The sequence below is a fragment of the Mus pahari genome, chromosome 15 (genome assembly GCF_900095145.1).
Source record: "Mus pahari chromosome 15, PAHARI_EIJ_v1.1, whole genome shotgun sequence".
NCBI lineage: Eukaryota > Metazoa > Chordata > Mammalia > Rodentia > Muridae > Mus > Mus pahari.
This window is the reverse complement of record NC_034604.1, coordinates 19,461,741-19,477,972: the sequence shown is the minus strand read 5'-3', so window position 1 is coordinate 19,477,972 and position 16,232 is coordinate 19,461,741. Positions and strand designations below refer to the sequence as shown.

Genomic DNA, 16,232 nt, shown 5'->3' with positions numbered 1-16,232 from the left:
AGCCACCTGTGCTGCTGGGTTGCTTTCCCTTTGGTCTATCTCCCACTCTCTCCCTTTCTCTCTCTCTCTCTCTCTCTCTCTCTCTCTCTCTCTCTCTGTCTCTCTCTCTCTCTCTCTCTCTCTGTGCGTGTTTTTACTTCCATACTGATATCATCTTTTCTCTCCCTAGTCCCTTCCACTTTTTTCCTACAAACATGATTTTAATATATTCAACCAGAAATTATCGAGATGACTAAAACCAGAAAAGTTCTTATACTTTTCTAAATATTAGCCTCTGATGAGAATTAAATAATCTTACCCTTTTCACAATTATGTTCTGAAACTCTAAGGCTTCATTATAATTTCTTGCATCTTAACCTACATGGAAATTGAAAGGTGAGAGAGAGAGCTCCCGCCTGGCAGAAGGGTTGTGTGCTTAGCGCAGGGCGTTTGACAGCACATCAGAGATAAAGCCACTTCGCACTGCTCCCAGGAGGAAAGCAGAGCAAGCATCAATCTCTCCTTACACGTGAGAGCGCTGTGTGGCACCCGCAGGGTCTCTGTACCAGTTCACCAGGAGACACAGCTTCAGGCCACCACTCCGATGAAGATAGAAATTATAATAATTTTAAAATATTAATATTGTTTTTAAATTTTCTTAGGTCTGTTCATTTTACTTTATATGTGTGTGTGTGTGTTGTCTGGATGTATGTGTGTGTACTGTGTGCATGCCTGAGGCCCTTGAAGGTCAGAAGAGAGCACTGGAGCTCCTGAAACTGGAGTTAGGAATGGCTTAGATTCCCTGGAAGGACTGCCTTGTCTAACCTCAGTGGGAAAGGCTGTGCCTCGCCCTGCAGAGATTTGATGTGCCAGGGTGGGAAGAGACCCTCCTTTTGGGTGGGGGGCACTCCACCTTCTCATAGGAGAAGGGAAGGAGGGTATGGGGGGGGACCGTGTGAGGTGGGGGCAGGGAAGAAGGCAGCGGTTGGGATGTTAATTAATTAATTAATTAATGGAACAGAAAAGAAAATATTGCCTACATACATACATACATACATACATACATACATACATACATACATACATAGATGCTGTGAATCACCATGTGGCTGCTGGGAACTGAATCCAGACTCAAATGCTCTAAACTGCTGAGCCATCTCTTCAGCCCTAAGATATTGATTTTTAAAATGACAAACAAATTTTTATCAAGATAAATGTCAAACTATGAGAAGTGAGGTCACTCTGAAGGCCATGGAGCAAAGAACCAGAATGGGGCTGAAGCTCAGGTCTGGAACCTTCATGGGTCTTTTGGATGGAAGTGGCAGTTGATTAAGAGGTGGCCTGCCATGTGTGGCCTCTGGGACAGAATTTCCTCTTTGCCAAACTTACAAGCAAAAGTCCAAAGCACTATGTCCACAGTATGACTGAAAAGACTTGGCCAATTCAATACTGTAAAAGGCAGATAGAAGAGATTGGGGAGCTAGTCTGGTGGGCACAACGCTGGCTGAGTAAACATGAGGGACGGAATCAGATCCCAAAACCCATATACAAAGCCAGGGCCCTGGGGAGTAGGGACAGGTAGAGCACTGGGGCTACTGGCCAGTCAGTAGAGTCTAATAGGTGAGCCCTGAGTCACAGTGAAGACACCTTGTTGAAAAAAAACAAAAAACAAAGGGGCTGGGTGAGGTGGCATACTCCTTTAATCCCAGCACTCAGGAGGCAGAGGCAGGGGGATCTCTGTGAGTTTGAGGCCAGCTTCCTCATTCTATAGAGTGAGTTCCAGGACAGCCAGGGCTACACAGAAAGTCCCTGTCTTGAAAACCCAAAAACAGAACCAAACTGTAGAAATCCTATCCTCACTCAGAAAGCACAGCTCTGGCCTCTCTGTAGACACTGACTTCAGAGCAAGCAAGTCCAGCCTGGGGACCCAGCGTCCTGCTGGCTTCTCCTGCTTCTCCTGCATTCGGCGTTTGGTGGTGGGCAGGACAGAGAGGCACAGCGAGCTTATGCTTTGCAGCAATTATTGAGCCACATAAAATCAGACATTGCATTTCTGCTTGCTAAAACAAATGGAATTTTCTGTGAGTCAATGAGACAAGTTAGCCTGGATTAAGGTTTGGCAAGCCCCAAACATGGAAAAATCAAAATAGGAATTCTACCATGTTACTCATCATGGGTCCTGAAACCCAATTACAAAATAACCTGCAGGTCTGTCCAAGAACCAATTTGGCAAGGTTTAATAATTATTTCAGAGGAAGCATTCTTCAAAAGTAAACTGGCATGTAAGATGCCTGTCAGCATTGCCTGTCAATGGAGGTGACTTCTTAGGTCACTCTTGTGTCTCTTTGACCCACCCAACTCCACCAAATGGACCCCCACAGCCCTACTGTCTCCATTTCCTCCTCCACACTCTCAGTCAACCCTTTCACAGCTCCCCCAAAGCAGGGTCACAATAGGTCAGGTGTTCCAGGATCTACATCTTGCTTCAGGGTTGTCCATCTAAGAGCAATTTAAGAAGTTAATTTGATCACCCCTGGAAATGACCAAAGAGACATTCTACATCTGTGCTGCATGAAGGGCGGGTCTCTATAGGCACGGATATCCACAGGTCTCTTGCCTATCTTCTTCCTCCTGTGGAAGACATGACATCTTGTTGGTGGTGGTGTTCTTATGTCAGTCAGGGGCAGAGCAGGTAGCTGTCCTTTCTTTATTCTAGTTTGATGCCTGGCTTGGTGGCCAGACTCTTATGCCTAGGACTCATATAAATCAAATCAAATCAAATCATATCATATCCAGGCAGCGTAGCATGGGAGGAGGAAGACAGAGAGCTGTGGACTGCCATGCCACTTGAGACCCCGCCCTTCAGTGTACAGCCCAGTTGGGCCACAGACACCCGTTTGGTGCCACGACATGCATCACAGATGGACACTGTCACCCAGGGGCCCTCAGGAGCCATCACAAAGTGCAAGTGTATAGTAGTCAGATGGGAGAGAAAGAGAAGTGGAGCAGATTGAACATTATGGAGAGAGATCAAACTGGAGACCCGGGGTAGAGAAGTAGCCGCTCGTGTGTGTTCAGCCCCACCACCTGGGGCTATGGTGAGGTCCTGGCCCGAGCGGCTGCTGAGGGCCATGGATGAGTCCCAAGCTATATAGTGGCAGGGGTTAATGTCCCTGGTTGGGGCAGCTGTCTAGGACCACATGGATGTCCAAGGGTTGTTCATAACTAGCCCCACCTCTCACTGGATGCTGTACTCTGGAAAGCAGGCTCTGTGCCTTGTCTAGGCAGCCCAGAGGATTTTGCCGTGGACAGGTGTGAGTGAGCCAGTCCCCAGGGTGTGAAGTGTGGGAGAGCTGACCCCGCCCACCACTCATCTGCCATGGGCAAAGAGGTGATGTGCCCACCCTAACCCCCTGACAACCTCTGGCGGTTGGAAGATCCTGAGCTTGGGAGAGCTAGCTGTGCCCCTCAGCAGCTGTAGCACTTGGGTGAGCAGGCCCTGCACCTTGCCTGGGCAGCACAGCAGAGCTGGTCCTTGGGGAGGCAGGGGGTGCTGGTGAGCTGCCCCTGATGGTGAGAATGCAGGAGAGCTGGCCCAGCCCCTCACAATCTTCAGCACTTGGGAAAGTGTCCCCCATCCATACATCCACCCCAAACCTTGCCGACGGTGGGACTGGGAAACCTAGCCAGAACAGTATTGGAGAGCTTGCCCTGGTGTTGCAGATAAGGGGAGCTGGTGGGCTGACCAGCTCAGCTACCATACAGGCCCAGATCCAGGGCTCTGAATTGGCCCAACCCCAAATCTGTTATCATCTACCAAAGGTTGAGACACATAAAAGGGCCAGCCCTGCTGTTCCAGAGTTGCAGGATCTCCATGACACAGAACAATGACACGAGGACTCCCAAGAGGATATCACATTAGCTAGAGACCTCGAACCAGACCAGTGACTCACTGCAATGAACATCTGCAAGTGTGTGGACAGAAGGATGCACTGTGGGACACACTGACAGACTACAGCTTCTACAATGAGATTTTTTTCTGTGCTCTGTCGTTGCTGTTTGTGTGTGTTTTATTTGGGGTGGGGGCTGCAGGGGCATGGGTGGATATGAGGGGGCAGGGAGATGAGGGGACTGGGGTACTTAATGTGACACAAAGAATAAATAAAAAGTGAAAAAAAGAAGAAATTAATTTGAGGAATGATGCCTGTGGAATCTGTTTTGATTCTTAACACCTAATGCCTGTGTTCACAATCTCCCCAGGTTTGCAGAGTAATCAGCCCTCTGTATGCATTGGGCTCTGCTGCTGCTCAGCACAGTGGTCCTATTTAGCTCACATCTGCTCCAGTCCAATCCTGTTGAAGCTAAACCTTTAAAAGTCATTATGGGGACTGCCAATGGCTCAGTCGTTAAGAGTGCTTACCATTGCTCCAGAGGACCCAGGTTCAGTTCCCAGCACCCTTTTCAGGTGACTACAGCCCTCTAACTCCAGCCCCAGGGCCTCTGATGCCCTCTTCTGGAATCCAAAGGAACTACCTGCATGCACACTGCACAAAAATTCACATAGCACATGATCAAGCACGCGCACGCACACGCACGCACACGCACGCGCGCACACACACAGAGGTAGAAATTGACAAGTCTTTCTTAAAGGCAAGAAGGACTTCAGTTACCCTCTTGGCTCACTTCCTTAAGGAGCCGAGACTCAATTGGAATCTTCGTGTTTTGCTATAAAATGTTCAGTAAGTGTGACCACGTACGCCAGTACATTCTATTTATACAGTTTGTGCTGACGGTATCAGTACCTCAGGACCTCTGACTATCCTCCTCCTCTCAAAACTCTCTCTCTTTTCAGCAATTCTCTTATCACTGGGAGACGTAACCCACCACCAATTGTCTAAGAAAAATACAGTTTCACTCCATTTCACACAAATGAAACAAAGAGCAGACTGGAAAAGATAAATAAGGGAATGAATGTTATTTTTCTTTCCTGCGAGCAACTCATCTATTTGAGTTTATGTATATAAAGGCCTTATAGAGGTCTATAACCAGGACTGCCTCAGCTACAGCTTTGGGGGAGAAAGCGCCTGTAGTCCCCAAACCTTTTCTCTCTCAGACACGGGGCTCACACCCGGCTCATTCAGATCCCAAATCAGACTGCTCTCTGGTCCAAGTTTTTAGGATTGTCAAGGTTAGAGCACTCCACAAATAAGGTAAGGAGAGGGGCTGCGTTTCAAACTTGTAACAGGGCTCTTACTCAGAAAGATCTTTTTAGGGCTGTTCTAATAAAACAACCTAAATCTTTTATGAATAGTCTTAGTATGTACAAATATGTTTAAAATAAAAGAGATTTATCAAGTAGATGGTATAATAATGTCCTTAAGCTTACCAGTTATAGTTCCTAGAATAACTTCAATCATAAATATTCTTTTTTTTTTTTTTAAAGTACATCTATGTCCACAGATTGAGATGCTTAGCTGGGCGTGGTGGCATATGACTTTAAGCTCAGCACTTGGACTGAGGAGTATATGGATCTGTGAGTTCAAGGAAAGCCTGGTCTACAGAGTATGTTTCAGGCCAAACAGGGTTATACAGTGAGACGCTGTCTCAAAAACAAAACCAAAAATCCTCAAACAATAACAGAAAAAGAGGATGAGCCAAGGGCAGGAAGCCTGTGACTACACACACAGGCTCCTCTAAAACGAAAACCCTGAGAACATCCTTCATGATGAACTGGGGGTTTCCACAGACAGCCGGGCATAAATGTGTGCCTCAAGCCCAAAAGATCCACTTTTCATCTATGTATAATTCATTCCCCAAATGAAGAGTTGTGAGGGCCAGGACTGAGGCGCTGCGTCACCAAGGAAAGAATAGAATATCTCTAGACCGTACCCATTCATCATTCCTCCATCACTGTCTATTCATTCATTCAGTCAGTCAGTCAGTCAGTCAGTTATTCTTCATTCATTCCTTTCTCTTCGTTCATTCATGACCCAGATGTGCGGCATGGGAGGAAAGATCTGTCCAAGGCAGAGATCATATCTAAGCAGAGGGGTCCAGAGGGTGTCATCGAAAGAAAAACCTTGACAAGACCCAATCATCTCCAAGAGGGCACTTCAGTGAAGATGGTGTACTGAGCTTTCTGTATATCTTCTGATGTATGATTGAGGAAGGAAATTAAAGACCTCACCCTGTCTCCAAGTAGTAACTACTTTACTCGTGTTGTATCTTCTATGATGGGATGAGAGAGGCGAGGCAAGCCAAACTCCTTGGGAAGAAGGGGCGGCCTCTGAGGTGGCAGAGGTCTGAGCCCAGAGCTGAGTTCACAGCAGGATGGGAAGGAAGAACTGGGAACCAGGCATGTTACTAGACACCAAAGTACACCCTTTCCCCCTCAAATTAGGCACCAGTGGTTCGAAACCAGCAAAGGAAACCCGTGAAAAGGCCTTCATGGGAAGGTGCTTTGAGGACAAAGGTTTAGAGGCTGGCAGCCGGCTGTACTCCAGGCCTTTCTAGGTTGTTGTGTTATCATCCACTGCTCGATGCTATCAATGTGAGTGTAGGGTTCTGATTAGCTCGGTCATCTAAACTTGTAAGTCCTGCTAGCAACCCCTACTTCCTGGAGAGAGTGAATAGAAAAATAACGTAAGGGTGCCTACCCCTTCGATAATTAACCATTACTTTAAACTTTTTATTCTATTTGTGTGTGTGCGTGTGTTCACACTGTACGCACCTGTGGATGTGCCTACAAGCATGTGAAAGCCAGAGGAGGCCATCAGACTTCCTGTTGTCCTCTTTATCCCCTTGAGACATGGTCTCCCATTGAGCATGGATCACCTGGCAGCCAGCGAACCTCCATGATCCACCTGTCTCCATCCCTTACAGGGCCTGGCTTTTTACAGAGGAGCTTAGGAATTTGAACTCAGGTTTGGCTTGGGATTTGAACTCAGGTTTCCGTGCTTGCGCAGCAAGCGCTTTTACCGGCTGAAGCATCTCTCCAGCCCTGTCCCCTTTAAAACGCACTTTTAGAATAAGACAGAAACGCGCAGATCTCTGCAATAGGAGGCCCCGTAGCTTGCCTTGGCCACGAGCCCCCCACCTTTAGTAGGCAGCTGCTGCCTGCAACTTCAACGGGTGCCCTCATCCGGGGTCTCCCGAACATGTCCTCTGATTCGTCATTGACCAAGAGGAAAGAAACCTTTAGATGTCAAATACAGATAGACATTTTTGTTATTTTGATCTTTAACTGAGAATTAAGTGGATATCTATGACCCTGAAATCAATCAGAAGCTTGACTCTTATCCAAGAAATAAGAAAATTTTTAGAATTCTAAGCAGGCTTTTTTTGTCCAGGGATATGAATGGAAGCTAATTTCATATAGTGAGAAAGTAGCTAAGGTCTTTCAGATGCATGCTCTGTGCACACATTCATGCAGGCACAGTGGACGCATGTCTCTTCATATGGTCAGAAATGCAGCTGATTGTATTTGCCTAAATACCCATCTGTTCCAAGCAGTGGGTGGCTTTGTCCATGTTCTGAAAATAATCCCAATAACCCAGGGCTTGTTCCCATGCCACAAGACTTGGCTGGTCTCCTCAGGGCACCAACTTTTGCCCTGCAGCCCCGCCTACCCCTCTTGGCTCCCTCTATATCCTCTCCTTCTCCTCCATATGCCTTCTGTTTACTTTCCCAGCCTTGCTTGGCCTTGTTCCCTGCCACTCTGACCTTCCCTCTCTCCCAGGATCCCAAGTAATTTTAAGTCAGGGCCCAAGTCACCCCACCCAGCATGGCCCCTGGTTAACCTTTCAGGAAGCAGGCACGCTGGGTACCACTTGGTCACACTCAGCTGCTCCCCCGCACTGTGTAAGATCTAGTGCGGAAGACAAAGCAGAAGGACGTGTGGCAATGGAATGGGGCTCAGGTGCTGCTCTTTCTCCTCTGTCAGCATCTTCAGTTTGCCTTCTCTAAACCTCCTGCTAATGAGGAACAAGTGATGGATGGATAGCAGCTCCCAGCTAATCATGAAGGGATGACAGGGGCACAGTCTTAGGCAAAGAAACGAAAGCTCTTTCCAGAACCTGGCACTGTCACCTGCACCTCATGCTTCAGGTCCAGCTTCCATGTCAACTCCTCAGCACGCCCTCCCTGCCCACCCTGAAGTGGCCTCTCCAGTTACTCTGACAGCATTCTGTTCCTGGCTATTACACAATCCGGGATTAGCTTCAATGTCAACTCCTCAGCAAGCCCTCCTGCCTCCCCGTCCCCCATGCAAGATCTGTGCTGGCAGAACTTTGTATAGTATATGTCTTGTTGACTGCCGTATCTCCAGGGTATGCCCCAAACTGTAAGTCCGTGCTGAATGAATGTTTGAGAGAGTTTTGAGGGGAAGAGAAAGCTGCAGGACACTCAAAACCATACCATACTGTTCTGATATACCATACTGTTCTGATATACCCATGTGCTGTGATATACCCATGTGCTGTGAGGCAACTGGCAGGGGAACACATTAGGGCTGAGCGGACTAAAGGACTTTGTCTTTTCAATTAAAAAAAAAAAAAAAAAAAAAAAAAACAGCAGCAGCAGGTTTGGGGGTAAGTAATGTGCATTCTTCACGGCAGCTGTGTAATGCTCCTAGCTGACCAAGGCAGGAGTCAAGGACATTAGCTCTGGATCCAGAGCTAGACCCCAACACCCGATCGGTTGGGTAAGTTTGGTCATCTGTGTGGCCCCCACGGGAGACCTCCTTCGATGGTGAAGCATGGGGGCCGGATGAGGTGACACAGGACAGTATTTAGCGATTATCCATTTCTCCTGTAAGAGAGAGCCATCGGCACAGGTTGTGTCCTCTCTCTCGGCAACGCCTTACAGCTGCTTTATGCCCTGATGTGGGGAAAAGTGACAGGTTCTGTGAGGTCACAGTCATCACGTGGCAGAGCTGGGGTCTGGAGCTGGGGTGATTCTAGGATGGCTGCTGTCCACGCGAGCCCCCTCCCCTCCAGACAGGCACAAGGAGGGGGTGCAAACTAATAAGCTCCAGTGGAGACCCAGCTGGGCTCTAGGAAAGCTGTTGTGTAATTGTATCAAGTCCTCATTTTGTACAGGGGACCAAACCCAGGGCCTGGGGTGTGCTAGGCAAGTGACCTCCTACACCTCAGAGTATATTCCCAGTCTTCTAATCTTATTTTGGGACTGGGACTTAGCTGAGTTCTCCGGGACAGCCTTGAACTCCTGTAGCCCAGGTAGGCACTAAACCCAGTTCCCCACCCTAGACTTAAACCCCAGTGGTTTTTAAACGCATGTGTCCATGAAGAGAGGCGGAACAGGAGAGATTTGGGTGAGAATTCCCCAGGTTATTGATGGGAAGGAATGCTTTCTGGCGAGAGCACCTGGCAGCTGGAACACATAAGCCATGCTGGTATTTTAGGATCTGCCACGTTTTCCATTTCTAGTTACTATGTATTTTGGAGCCAAGGCTCTCAATTTACTTTTTGTGGTAGATTAGCAAAAATGGACATTACTGCTTATAGGTTTTTTTTTTTCAAAGCTAATAAAAGACTTTAGATTGGTATCTTGACAATGTGTTTAGAATAACATATCCTTAAAAATACAATCTTGGTTATCTCACTCTCAAAGACTGGTGCTTATCCAAATGGCTGCACCTTCATTATGGTAAAAATGATTTTTAAACACGTGAGAACATCTTGAGATGAAAAGGAAGTGCCATATTAATGAGACGGTAAAGTGCAGGCTAACATTTAAAGAGATCCTGGTAAATTTAAGCCCATACTGAGTAACAGACTCTCATCCCGAGTCCTCTTTCTGCCCATCCTCTCGGAATTCTTTCCAAAGCAGGCTCGGTCAAAAGGGAAAGCTTCAAACCAGGGATCAGAATGCTACGAAGCTGGGGTGACAAAGCTTCCCTCTGGCTCCTCGGTCACCCTGTCTTCTACAAAGTTTGGGGTCAACAATACCCAAACAAGCTACCAAATAAATCAATAAAATAAAAATAAATAAAAACATCCCACGATGTTCTAAATAAGATTACGATTTTGTGTTGAGCCACATATTCTAGCTCTCCCGGGCCACATGTCACCAGCAGGCAGCAGGGTGAGCATCCTTGCATTATAATCTGTATCAAACTCACGTCACAACCCCAGAGACCACAGTCCACATGACATACATGAAAAAGAAGGACATCTTTCCTGAACACAGCGACAGGCAGCCCTGCTGGTGACTGCAGTCACTGAGATAAACGATTTCAGCACAGGGCTATGGCTGTAGGCGACAGTACTGAAGCCAGGAGCCCACTTCCTGTCAGTTCACACAGCAGCTTCCCCCAAACTAACCGACCCCTCAGCAGAGATGCAGGAACTCAATGGGTTCCTTCCTTCCCCCACCCTTCAATTCAATCTGGGGACTCCAGGCCACGGAATAGTTCTGTCCACATTCAGGGTAGGTCTTCCCTCTTCAGATAAATCCTCTGGAAACACCCCTCCCTCAACACACACACACACACACACACACACACACACACACACACACACACTGATATGCTCAGAGCAGTCGTTCATTGGTAATTCTCATAGTCAAGTTGACAATAAAGAGTAACCTAAGGATATTTTCCAACTTGTTTTGCAGTTCTGGGAATCGAACCAAAGGCCTCAAACATGCAGACAAGTGCCTTATCACTAAGCCACATCTCAAACTCAGGTTCTTACACAAGTGTGCTTACCCACCATACTATCTCCATAGCCCCAAGATGTGGGACTCTTAAAAAAGACAGAATAAGAACTGGTTAGCTACTGGCTGACCTGTCTGGAGAATGGCAGAGTGAGGAAGAACAACACCAACTATTCTCTTGTATATTTGAAAATTGTTTTTTGTTTTTAAATCAACAAACTCATTTACCATTACCAGAATGAAGACACTAATAGTCTTTTTATATCAGAATTATCTAGAGTCGGGTCTAGAGGTCATGTGCGATTACTGTTGCTTAACTTTGGAGCCAATATGAACTGATGAAAAGTGTCACTCTGGAAGCAGCCACATCCAGTCCCCACGCCTAGTTTCCAGTGAGTCCCAGGATTCATTTGACATAGAAACTTTAAAACATGCTTTGAAAATTAGTCTTGAGTTCAACCATTAACTAATAAATCTAACTTCACTTTGACTGTCAAATTTGAGCCAAAGATGTGAAGTCACAGAGGCTGCATGGAGGTCATATTGAGACAATGTGGCATTACTTTTCATTACCTCCCCATTAGCCGCTATTATAGTCAGTATCACACTGAGCACAATAGTGCCCAGTTCATTAAAACACCAATAGATTCATTCACATGTTTGTGTGTGTACATAAATGATAAGAAGATTAAATTATTAAATAAGTTCAAATAGCTTATAACTTGATAAAGCAAAGAAATGACTTTTTAAAATGTCTTTTTAAAAAATAATTTTCTGGTTAAAAAATATGCACATTTTTTGCACTATAGAAAAAGCAGAAAAAAAAAAATGTGCTCACTTTGCCAGCACAAATACTAAAACTGGAATGGTACAGATTAGCATGGCCCCTGCACAGGGAGAACACGGGGGGAAAAGAAAAGAAAAAGCAGAAAATACAGAAAAAATAAGATTTAAACATTTTAAATATCCAGAATTCAGGCTGGGGACTAGCTCAATGCCTACCACACACAAGGCTGAAAGTTTAATTTCTGACATGGATAAAAAGAGGCATTATTTTCTAACTCCGTCACAACCCTTATCTTTTTAAGTTTCTTGCAAGCCGTTAACTCCAATACTTGGGAAGCAAAGTCAGGGTGATTAGGAGCTCAAAGCCACCCCTGGCTGTACTGTCACACCGTGGGCCTGTGCAGCAGGAGCCCTCATCTCAAAAAACAAAACCCCCATGTTTTACATGTATAATAGAACATTTTATGCATTTTCACAAGCACACACTTTAAAATGAGTTCTCATATATAATCAATGCATACACAGTCTTCTACACATAACTATACAATCAATGCATACATATACTGTTCTACATATAACTTCATAGGCAATGCATGCATACAGTCTTCTACACATAACTGCATAGGCAATGAATACATACAATCTCCTTACATAGAATTGAAGATTGTCCCTTCTCCTAGAGTCCCATGTATTGGCAACCTCAGAATGTGACCTTATTTGCAAATAGCGTCTTTACAAATGAATTAGTAGAGAGGAAGATATTGGATTAGGGTGGACCTAATGACTTTTAAATGATGGTCCAAGAAAATACACAGATGAAGAAGGAGGCAGGCTAATCAGAAGCAGGGACTGAGTGCTGAAACTATAGACCACAGAAGATATGGGGCCACCTGGATGGGAAGGGACAGAAAAGCCCGTGAAGGGAACATGGCACTGTCAAAGGCATAGTGTAAATCTAGCCTCACCAGGAGGAGAGGACAAAGGTTAAACCACCCAGCGTACAGCAGTCTGTTGTGGGAGCTCTGGTAACACCCAGGCTGTTCCTGTTATCACACTGTTCACATATCTCATATCTTCACAGATCGTGTTTATATTTAAGTATGTAGGTATATCACAATGGACCCAATTCCAGAACCGTATATTAATGTTTAATTTAAAGAACATGACTGGGAGCTGGAGAGGTGGCTCAGTTGGTTAAGAGCGCTTACCTGGTCTTCCAGCAGACCCCAGTTCAGTTTCCAGCACCTACATGGCATCTCACACCTGTGCATAACCCCAGTTGTGGGGGACCTAGCATCCTCACACATGCACATACACGCAGAAAAAACACCAATGCATATAAAACTAATAACAAATAAATCTTAAAACCAAAACCAAAAATGTCTCTGTGCATGGCTCATGTTGTTCATTTAATTGTTTCAAGGCAACAAAAACGGTTGTAGGTTAAATCATGACCGTTCACAAAAAAGCGGTGAATGTTTTCAATGATGGTCCAAGAAAAACACACACACACACACAGATGAGGAAGGAGGGGGAGAAAATGAGTCCTGATTTTCTGGAAGTGTGCTGTTTGTTGGAGATTCAAAGTGAAAGGGGTCATCCCAGTGGGATCCCGGCTCAGCAGGAAGGGAAGCAGGAGCCCATCCTAGCATTTAAATAAAACACCACAGTAAACCAGGGGATCACAGGATGTCCTGTCTGATAGTACTCAGCTTCCTCTCATAGAATAGACCCAATTACAGCAAAAGGATGTCTCCACTCTGCACTCATTGTTTACTGGCCGCAGCCGGCTCAGTCCCCGCTAGAACAAAGAGAACCCCCTTCTAAGAGTAAAGGGAGACTACAGGTGAGGTGGGGTAAGAAGGGACGGGCAGCAATACGGAGGAGGGAATGTGTTCTAGCAGACTGTAAACAGGCATGGAAAAAGCTCAAGCCCTAACAGGACAAAACAAACAAGCTCTCCCCCAAATCAGAGGGTCTCAGGGGTAGTGTCCGCCCGCTGCAGAATTTCAAATGAGAGGCAGCCACCGTTCAGTTCTCCAGGCAAGATTTTTGAAAACAGGCAAATAGCTCCTTGTTGGCTTTAAAGGAACTAGAAACCATCTCTACACACATTTTACTCTTTAACACTCAATAGTAGAACCTTTGATCTCCTGTAAGAGGGCCCACAACATAAAGGAGAGATTATCTACATAATTACAGTATCCTCCACAGAAATAAAGGGTAGTCCATGCCTGTCAGGATAGGAAAAAAAAAAAAAAAAACCCAGCTCCCAAACCTAATACCTTCATGTGGCACTGAAAAAGTGGATTTAGAAGTTTTTCTAAGTTACCATAATTATTCTGTTACAATTTCCTGCCTATTCATAGTACCATTGAATGTGTGCTGTCTGGGCACCCCTAGTCCCCAAGTGAGATTTCAAATGCTCCAGAACCTAACGTATCCGGCACTGACAGGGTGTCTGAGTCTCAGAGCAGGGGTGCTCTAACAGTGGGCTCTGGAGGCACCCCAGATCCGAATACACCGGAAATGGGAACCGGTTGTGCTATCAGGGATTCTGCATGAGGACATTTTAGCCTGTACTTAAAAGCTGACAAGCAGGGCTGGAGAGATGGCTCAGCGGTTAAGAGCACTGACTGTTTTTTCAAAGGTCCTGAGTTCAATTCCCAGTAACTACATGGTGGCTCACAACCATCTATATCGGGATCTGATGCCCTCTTCTGGTGTGTCTGAAGGCAGCTACAGTGTACTCACAGATAATAAGATAAGTAAATTTTTATTTAAAAAAAAAAAAAAAAAAAAGCTGACAAGCGGGTACCGCTGCAGTCTGTGGACAGAAGACAGAATAGAAACAGCCTTTCTAAATGCAGGTTTAAAACAAAAACACAGCCACATTAAACTCTAAACTGAGACTACATTTAAGTATCTAAAATATACTTTGTTTTTTGTTCTGTTTCTCAAGACAGGGTTTCTCTGTGTAGCCCTGGCTGTCCTGGAACTCCCTCTGTAGTCCAGGCTGGCCTCGAACTCAGAGATCCACCTGCCTTGGCCTCCTCAGTGCTGGGACTAAAGGTGTGCGCCACCACTGCCTGGCTTAGAGTATACTTTTATCCACCCTCTTGTAGAATGACTCCTAAAAATGGGCTGAAGAGTTGGACATGTCATTAAAGAATGTACTCAAGCAGTCAATATGCACACAGAAAGATTCTCAACATCAGTCATCAACCAAACCCCTCTACGGCCCCCATGCTCTAAATCTGACAGTGACAGGACAAGTCGGCAAAGGCTCTGAGCGAATGGGAGATGGCACAACCGCTCTTTAGTAACTGCTCTGAGGTTAAACCCTGGGGCCAGGGGCTCAGTTGTTTAAAAGCGCTTGCTGAGTAAGAATGAACACCAGCATTCTCAATACCCACACAGCGGGCCAGGCGTGGTGGCATGGCGCACGCTTTTAATCCCAGAGCTAGGGTGGTGGAGATGGGCAGACGCTGGCACTCACTGGTTAGCCAGCATAGCCCTCTAGGTGAGTTTCAGGGCTAGTGAGAGAGCGTCTTTTAAAAACAAGTTAGCAAGCGTCTCAGAGACACTCAAGGTTGGCCTCAGGTGTGCTCTTCCCAACTTCCCCAACCCATACAGCTAGACACAACCGTTTCACTCCTAGGCATTTACAAAAGACGTGAAATATGCCCCACAAAGATGTCTGCATGAATGCTCACAGAAGCTTTACCCGTAACCACCTCAAACTGGAAATGCCCACGTTCAGCAACTGGTGAGTGCATAAACAAACTGTGGAGTGCCCCATGATGGAGTACTACTCAGTGGGAAAGAGAAAGGAGCTACGCAACTGTAGATGCAGCCAATATGGACGGATCTCAAACCCATGCCACAGAGTCAAAACAGCCAGACTCTGTTCTATTTCACACAAGTTGACAGAAAGCGACTTAGGCCGTTCCCGGGGCTGCGGAGAGTGGAAACACAGGCTGCAGAGGGCATAAAGAAATTTGGGAGCGGTGATGGATAGCCAAACCCACTGAACTATACACTTAAAATAGATACGGCTTATTGTTTCTTTATGAATTCTTAATGAGGTCAATGGAGGGATTTTTTTTTTTTTTTTTTTAAAGAGCATCTGCTGTGTGTCATGTATTGTGCCAGGTATTTAGGGCACAAAGATCACAGACTGTAAAGGCAGGTAAAAAGTCACAGGCTCAAACTAAGTAACTAGCATTCTCTCCAGGGCTGACTTTGCCCCAGGCAACTGCAGGGTTCAGTCTGTGTGACAACCCTGTGAGGTTGCTGCTGTTAGCTCCCTAGGTACAGGAGGAAAATGATGCTTAAAGAGGCAGACGGCATTTGTCCTGAGTAAGGCTGTGACAGAGAATGTCTTATGCCAGAGCCAAGCTTATCCCATGCAAGTCCAAGTGGCTCACTGGCTGGGCATTCTGAGCATTCCATCAGACCTCAATATTCGGTAGGAAGGACTTGCCAGACCTGGACAGAAAATGCACAGGCACTGAGGAAGTCGAAGTGGTCAGTGTTGCTTGTGGGACATCTTGAAGTCACTGCTATGTGCCTTTCAAAAATTCCAGGGAGGGGCAATCAGTTCCCCAAATACAAACACTTGTGGATTTATCCTGAGTTCCAGGCCCTCATATGAGAACTCGGGGAGGCCCACTGGGTCTCCCTGATCTGGGGCCATGTCCAGCCTAGGTCACTTACTGCTCACCACTTGTTACTCTAGAACTGCTGGAGAACAGAGGGGGGAGAGGGAGGGAGGGAGGGAGGGAGGG

At 46.1% G+C, this 16,232-nt stretch overlaps 1 protein-coding gene and 1 non-coding gene across 6 annotated transcripts in view; one reads left to right on the top strand and one right to left on the bottom strand.

Moving 5' to 3' along the window:
• The window catches only part of Mapre2 (microtubule associated protein RP/EB family member 2), a 140,865-nt gene that overhangs the window by 68,674 nt on the left and 55,959 nt on the right, over nt 1-16,232 (bottom strand). The gene's annotated exons all lie outside the window — the stretch shown is intronic.
• Nucleotides 11,487-11,588, top strand: LOC115065578. Its single transcript, XR_003845341.1, has one exon. It is a non-coding gene; the product is annotated as a U6 spliceosomal RNA (small nuclear RNA).